The following is an 8710-nucleotide window of genomic DNA, read 5'->3' on the forward strand; positions in this document are numbered from 1 at the left end:
GGCTGGTCTCAAACTCCTGACCTCAAGTGATCTGCCTGGCTCGGCCTCCCAAAATGCTGGGATTACAGGCATGAGCCACTGTGCTCAGCTGAAACAGGTATTTTGAATGTGGACATGAAAGGCATCATCATCTGAGCTGAATCTTTTTAGGTAGAAACATAGAGTCGTTTTATTGTTGTATGGAAGTTTGAATGTATGTAAATGGGTGCATATGGAAGCCAAAGGGATGAACTGTACCATTTATTAATTTATTGCTTCTCAGATCCAAATGTACCCTTCTTTGCCCTGCTAGTTAGTATTGGAGATGGACCCTGTAAACAGGTTTACTTTGTCAGCTTCTTGATATTAGTCTTGTCAATAGGGAGTTCTGGAGAAACACTGCAAGGCCGTAGAAGAAGAAAGATACTTCCTTTCCTGGTTCCACTGAGCTGGTTTTTGACATCATGAAGGAGGTCTGGTATTGCTCACCTCAGCAGCCAGCTTTGCCCTGCATCCTTTTGCCTCTGCTACCTAGCAGGTTGCTTTACTGACCAGCTACCGCCAACCTGTGCCCTTCAGCAAGTTTTTCCATCAGCCAGTGGGGTGCTCCTAAACAGATCCAGCTACCTGCATAGTCTGGCAAGTTTTTCCGCCCTCTGGTGAGTCAGTCCTGTGAGCCAGCTCTGGTCTGCAACGTTTGAGGAGTTCCTTCATCACCTGAAGGCATCTTGTTCCTGAGGCAGCTACTCCCTCTCCAAAGAGGTCTGAGTCTTAGCTTAGTAGTGGGGCTCTTCTAAGGCTTTTGTTCTTTCCTTGTTTCCTTGTTTTGCTTTTCCTTCTTAAATTCCATTCCTCACTGGGCTTGTATGACCACACTCTCTACTTCTTGTATGACTCAGTCTCTTTTGTTGCTTCTCCCTATGTGTCTACCCCTCAATTGTTAGTGGTCACTTGGTTTCATTCTAGTTCCTCCCTCCCTCCCCACCCCTCAACTCTATATACTTGTTCTGGGTGACCTCAACTTTTTCTATAAGATCCCAGCTCTTACCCTAACCCTAACCAAATTCTTCTTTGTCCTAAGCTATTCTCCTAGGCTTCAGACCAATTTACACTTGGATTTCTCACAAGTACCTCAAGCCTAAAATGTCCCAAAAGTGAACTCATCATTCTTTCCTTGAAGTCTGCTACTCCTGAATTTTCTATTTTGGTTATTGACTTCAACTTTTACTACATAGTTCAAGTTAAACATTTGAAACCATTTGCTACTTTCTTTATTTTTCATCAAAACTTCTTTATCGCTCCAGGTCTGCTTAGTCCACCTCCCAAATAGTTCTTAAATCTGCTTTAACATTCTTCTCCTAACCCATTGAAATATCCATGGAACCATTCTCATTGCCATTATTTTCTGTCCTCTCCACACCATTTTCATTCTCCTGTCACATTTCTACCTCCTCTTTGTATACAATTTAATCTGGTCGTTCCCTCTTAAAAATCTCTGCTGGCTCCTAAGTGCTTACAGGATAAAATGTAAGCTCCTTGGAATGGCATAAAGGGTCCTTCAGCAGGCGTCACTAACCTCCTCATGTTCTAGTCATTTCCAACTTTTTGCCGTAGCTCTTTCAAATCTAGAAATTTGTGTGCCTCAATTCTGGGAAGTTTTCTTGAGTTCTTCCTTTCCTTTTTCTTTTTTTAGAGATAGGGTCTTGCTCTGTAACTCAGGCTGGAGTGTAGTTGTGTGATCGTAGCTCACTGTAACCTCAAATTCCTGAACTCAAGAGATCCTCTCAAAAAAAAAAAAAAAAAAAAAAGATCCTCTCACCTTATCCTCCTCAGTAGTTAGAACTACAGGCATGTGCCACCAAGCCTGGCTAAGTTTTTAAAATTTTTTTTGTAGAGGTGGGGTCCCACTGTGTTGCCCAGACTGTTCCCAAACTCCTGGCCTCAAGCAAACTTCCTGCCTTGACCTTCCAAAGTGCTGGGATTACAGGCATGAGCCACTTTGCCCAGCTTAAATTATTTCATTGATGATTCCCTCCCCTCTGATTATTTTTGGGGACTGCTATTATTCTGATGTGGTACATTTTGAACTGGTCATCTAATTTTCTCATCTTTTCTCTCCTATTTTCCATTTCTAACTCATTTTGCACTACTTAAAGAGATTTCTTCAACTTTATTAATATGTGAATTTTTGCTATTATGTATTTAATTTCCAAAATTCTTTTTCATTTGTCCTCTAAATGCTCCTTTTATTAATTCGTTGTTGATGACACCCTATATGACACCTTATTCTTGTTTTATGCATGTGTTATTTTCTCTCCTCTCTGTGGAATTTTCTTCTCCTGGCAGATGCTTTATTTTCCCAAAGAATTTTTTTCCATTTGTTGTTTGGTTATTTTGATATATGTCTTTTGTGTGAGAGATTTTCTTCAAAGATATAAAAATTCTTGGTTATCTGCTCATGATTACAAGTTAAAGAGCTGATTGGAAGCTTGAGCATGAGGTGGGGCTTGTTCATTTTGAGTATCTCTGTGAACAGATCAACATGAGCCATTTGTTGGAAAAACCCCTAATGTCAGTATTTTTAGGTCTTTCTTTTGGGATGGTCAGACTCCCTGGTGAGAGTCTTGCATTTCCTGCCTGCAGAGGTCCAGCTGCAGTCAGTGTTCTGGGAGTGGTGTGGGAGATGAACTAAGAGGGTCTCAGCATTTACTATGTGTATTGTCATCTGATTTCCCTGTTTTTACAAGGTATCCAACCCTTTAACTAAACCTGGCACCCCCAGTCCAGAGGTATTCATCATGCCTTCCCCAGAAAATCAGCCTCCAAACTTCTACTGTAGTGGGAGAGGGACGGTCATGTAGCCATAGGGAAATGGGGGAGGAGATGTAGGAAAGTAATCACTACTCAAATAGCTTTTACCCAATCCTCGTTTTAGCCACTCTCCTTCATCCTTAGTTTCAGAAGTAATTGATACTGCCAGATTTTATTAATGTTTGGGCATTAAGGAGATAGTGGTGAAGACATAGAGACGTTTACATCTAGACTGCTTATTCAAGTATGACAATGAAAAGAGAGTGTGAAATATAACACAAGTCAGAGAGAACCGAGGGGTCAAACAGATACTCTTTTCCTCTCAGAATAAGAGAGTTTGTACATATTGGAAGGGAAAGTGAAAATCCCCAGTGGAGAGACAGAAACTGAGAAGGTCTGAAAAACAGGGGCTAATTATGACAGGAAGATCCTGAAGGACCCAGAGAAGGTAAGTTGGAGGGCATAGGCAAAGAGCTTAAATTTGGTAGGAGGCAGGATAAAAAGAAGGCAGGATGCTGTGATCTTTAGAGAAGGAAAGGAAGAAGTCAGTGCAATGGCCTATATCATTTTTTGTAGAATAAGTGGATAACTCATCTTCTGAGGATAATGCATTCAGAGTTTTGTTTTGCTTTGTTGTTTTTTTTTTTTTTTGATATGAAGTCTTGCTCTGTTGCCCAGGCTGGAGTGCAGTGGCGTGATCTTGGCTCATTGCAACCTCTGCCACCCATTTCAAGTGATTCTCCTGTCTCAGCCTCCCGAGTAGCTGGGACTATAGGCGACTGCCACCACGCTGGGCTAATTTTTGTTGTTTTTAGTAGAGATGGGGTTTCACCATCTTGGCCAGGCTGGTCTTGAACTCCTGACCTTGTGATCCACCCGCCTTGGCCTCCCAAAGTGCTGGGATTACAGGCGTGAGCCACTGCACCCGGTCGTTCTCTTCTTATATATGATTCTGGTAATTATTCCTTATTACTTTGCTTTTTTTTTTTTTGAGACAGAGTCTCGCTCTGTCACCCAGGCTGGAGTGCAGTGGCCAGATCTCAGCTCACTGCAAGCTCCGCCTCCCGGGTTTACGCCATTCTCCTACCTCAGCCTCCCGAGTAACTGGGACTACAGGCGCCCGCCACCACGCCCGGCTAGTTTTTTGTACTTTTTAGTAGAGACGGGGTTTCACCGTGTTAGCCAGGATGGTCTCGATCTCCTGACCTTGTGATCTGCCCGTCTCGGCCTCCCAAAGTGCTGGGATTACAGGCTTGAGCCACTGCGCCTGGCCCTTATTACTTTTCAGAAATTGAGGCAGGTCCAAGTTTTGTGGGACCAGGAGCCTATGCAATCTAGGTGCTCTCTTTAAGAAAAGGAACACAATTATGAATGTAAGATTAAGCACAAAAGCAAATTAGTTACAAGAGTTTAAATGGGGCCAGTGTCAGGCCTCTGAGCCCAAGCTAAGCCATCATATCCCCTGTGACCTGCACATATACATTCAGATGGCCTGAAGTAACTGAAGAATCACAAAAGAAGGGAAATTCAAATGGCCTGTTCTTGCCTTAACTGATGACATTCCACCAGGAAAGAAGTGAAAATGGCCGGTCCTTGCCTTAACTGATGACATTACCTAGTGAAATTCCTTCTCCTGGCTCATCCTGGCTCAAAAACTCCTCCACTGAGCACCTTGTGACCCCCACCCCTGCCTGCCAGAGAACAACCCCCTTTGACTGTAATTTTCCTTTACCTACCCAAATCCTATAAAACAGCCCACCCCCTATCTCCCTTCACTGACTCTCTTTTCGGACTCAGCCACCTGCATCCAGGTGATCAAAAAGCTTTATTGCTCACACAAAGCCTGTTTGGTGGTCTCTTCGCACGGATGCGTGTGAAATTTGGTGCCGTGACTCGGATCGGGGGACCTCTCTTGGGAGATAAATCCCCTGTCCTCCTGCTCTTTGCTCTGTGAGAAAGATCCACCTACGACCTCGGGTCCTCTGACCAGCCCAAGGAACATCTCACCAATTTTAAATCTGGTAAGCGGCCTCTTCTTACTCTCTTCTCCAACCTTTCTCACTACCCCTCAACCTCTTTCTCCTTTCAATCTTGGCGCCACACTTCAATCTCTCCCTTCTCTTAATTTCAGTTCCTTTCCTTTTCTGGTAGAGACAAAGGAGACACATTTTATCCGTGAACCCAAAACTACAGCCACAGCCTGTTTTTTGCATGGACTATTAAGCCTAAAAGATATACCATCTGGCTCTATATAGAAAAAGTTTTGCCAACCCCTGATCTAGATGGCAAAAAGAGAATGAGAAAAGTATAAACCCTTGGAAAGAACAAATGACATAACAACAGAGGATCAACATTTTTTAAAAATCTGGAAGATGAAAAGCAGATGGACAAATTGTCTTTGCTGAATGGAGTAAGAAGAAACCCGGAAATCTTCAGGGGGTGGAATCCACGAAGAAGGTTTGTTTATATTACAAACCTTAGAAAAACTCAGGGCTTGGAGATACCAGGTGCCTGGAAAAGTTGATAAGGGTGGGTGTATAGGAAGAAAGGAAAAAATGGCAGACACACAACTGTGTCACTGATATCCCCTTTATTTGCTCCACTGCAAGGAATGTGTTTAGCTAATAGTTTCCAGCTGTTAGTTTCACCAGGGTCTACCTCAGTTTGTGAGCTGAAGGCATGCTTTTCTCAGGGAGGCTCTAGCCAATGACTGTACATGTGCCTTGCCATTTGTGCTTAATGCAGGACTCCTTTAATGGGAAATCTTTGCCCTGAAGACCTCTATTCAGCTGCAAAGACCTTGAAAGGTTGGCACCATGGTCTGGCCATTCTGCCTGTCTGACCCCACCATGCCTCTGAAAATGCCCCATCCCTGTGAACCCTCAGAGTTGGGGTGGGGACAGTGGAGGAGATTAGTGCCATGTTTAAAGATTGAGAGGATGCAAGGGGTTGTGATCTCTACTGTAACCCCCATTTAACTTGCCAGTATGGCCCCTGCAGAATCTAAAAAGTTTCCACATGATGCCTGTAGATTACCACAATCTCAACCAAGTAGCAGCCTTGATTGTATGGCAGTAGCAACTGCCATACTGGACATGGTACCATCACTAGATTAGATTAATATGGCCTCAGGTACATAGTATGTAACCATTTTGTTGACAAATGCATTTCTTTTCTGTCCTAATCAAGAAAGAATCAGAATGACATACATTCACATGAAACACAGTTATTATATTAGTCAGGGTTTTCCAGGGAAGATCTATAAGGTAAGTGGGCAAGCTTACCTTGCCTGGAGACCCAGGAGCCAATGGCTTAGTTCTAGTCTGAGTCGGAAGGTGTAAGAACTGGGAAAACTGAGAGTATAGTTCCAGTCTGAATTATGCCAGGCTTGAGACCCAGGAAAAACCAATATTTCAGTTTGAGTCTGAAGGCAGGAAAAAAGCTGATGTCCCAGTTCAAAGGCAGTCAAGCAGGAAAAAACTCTATTTCAGTAAGGGGAAGGTCAGCCTTTTTGTTCTATTCAGACCTTCAACTAGTTGGATGAGGCCCACCCACATCCAGGAGGGCAATCTGCTTAACTCAGTCTACTGATTTAAATGCTAATTTCATTCAAAAATACCCTCAGAGAAACACCTAGAATAATGTTTGACCAAATATCTGGGCATCTCGTGGCCTAGTCAAGTTGACACATAAAATTAACCACTGTAGTTATTTATAGTTTTGCCCTGGGATTATATTACATTTCCTGCCCTTTGTCATAATGTAGTATGATCCGGACCATCTCAAAGAATATCATGTTGATTCATTACATTGATGACATCAAGTTGACTGAACAACATAAGCAAAAGTTTGCTAGGATGCTGGTGGCCTTATTAAGACACATACGTGCTGTGCAGGGTGGGAGAAAAACTGCAGTGAACTGGAGACATGTCATTTTGGTAAAACACTTAGGGGCCCAGTTTCAGGGAATGCTAGGATATCCCCTCCAAAGTGAAAGAAAAAATTGTTTCATCTTGCATCCAAAGTACATTGAAAGAAGCACAGTGCCAGATAGGCCTCTTCAGGTTCTGAAAGTAAGATATTTCACACCTAGGAATACTGTTCTAGCCCCTATACTGAGGTAACACAGAATGCTATCATCCTTTATGGTGCTTGGAGTGGGAAGGGGCTCTGAAGCAGGGCCAAGCAGTAGGGGAAGCAGCCTTGATGCTTGGGCCATATAAGCCAACAGGCCCAGTTGAAGGTATCTGTGGTGGGAAAAGATGCAATGTGGAGTTTATGGGAAGCCCCAGTGGAAGAATCACAGTGCAGGTCCTGGGAATTTGGAACAAGGTCATGTTAGTCACAGAAGAGGATTATACACCCTAAGAGAAATAGCTCCTGGTGCCTTACTGGGCCCTGGTAGAGATAGGACACTTGACTCTGGGGCACCAAGTTACTTTGAGTATGAAACTTTCCATTATGAGCTGGGTTCTGTTAGACCTGCCAAGTCATAAATTCAGCCATACCAGCATCTGTCATTAGATAAAGACATTACATCCAGGACTATAGGAGCCTTAGGAGGAACAGAGAGCATGAGCAGGAAGTCTAGGCCTCCTATACCACCTGCTATAGTTGCATTATTGCTCTTCTCTAAGCTTGCGCTTATATCTATATGAGAGAAGGTAAGTCTGATATGAGAGCTGAAAAAGGAAGAAAAGGCCTGAGCTTGGTTTATGGGTAGGCCTGTTTGGAATGTGGCTAGTAATGGCATTATAGTCATCTTCAGCAGTGGCCCTGAAAAATGGTGGAAAGGAAAACCCTTCCAAATGAGTAGAGCTAGGAGCAGTGCATCTGGCTAACTGCTTTGTGAGCAGGTGAAAAGTGGCTAGAGAGGTGAATATATATATAGAATCTTGGGTAGTGACCAGAAGGCAGTGACCAGAGGGCTTGAGCCCTCTGGCCAGGGACCTAGAAGGGAAAGGATTTTTGTGTCACATATTAATGGCCACTTAAAAGCATCCAACATGAAAGAGGCATTGAACAGTCAAGCAGACAAAAATGACTTGGCCAGATATTGCTAACTAGCCTGGAGCTAATTAGTTGGCTGCCCCAGGACTGGTATGACGGGGACATGACAGATAACTCATGGTGGCATAAGTGGAAATTATATATAGGCTCAACAGCAGGCATTCCCACCTATCAAGATTTATCTAGGCATTGCTGCCTTAAATGTCTAACCTGTTGTCAACCAAAATGAACAACTAACCTCCTGATATAGCACTGTTGCTGATACAGGCCAACTGGTCTCCGGTGGCAGATGTAGCATACCAGTCCCTTTCATTCTAAAAGGGTCAAGAGTTTGATTTCAAAGGGAGAGATACCTGCATATGAGTTTCCCTTTCCTGCCTACAGACCTCAAATAGCACCAGTACCCAAGGGCTTATGAAATGCCTTATCCACAGGCATAGAATTCAACCTGGAATAGCATCCAACCAGGGAACCCACTTCACAGCAACCGGTGTTTGAGAGTCATCTGGTACTATAGTGTGAATGTCCCTTCTAAAACTCATGTTGAAATTTAATTGCCATTATAACAGCATTGAGAGTCAGGACCTTTAAGAGGTGATTAGGTCATGAGGACCCTGCCATCATTATCAGGAGAGTAGGTTAGTTATCACAGGAGTGGATTCCTGATAAAAGGATGAAGTTTGGCCCCCATCCTCTTTCTGTCTCACAGGCTCAATTTCTTCCATTGTGGGAAAGCACAGCACAAAGGCCCTCACTAGATGTTGGTGCCATGCTCTTGGAATTCCCAGCCTCCAAATCATGTGTTAAATAAACTTATATTCTTTGTAAATTACCCAGTCTGTGGTATTCTGTTATTGCAGCACAAAGTGGCCTAAGACATCTGGCATGACCATTGAATACCCCAGTCATA

The sequence above is a fragment of the Macaca fascicularis genome, chromosome 1 (genome assembly GCF_037993035.2).
Source record: "Macaca fascicularis isolate 582-1 chromosome 1, T2T-MFA8v1.1".
NCBI lineage: Eukaryota > Metazoa > Chordata > Mammalia > Primates > Cercopithecidae > Macaca > Macaca fascicularis.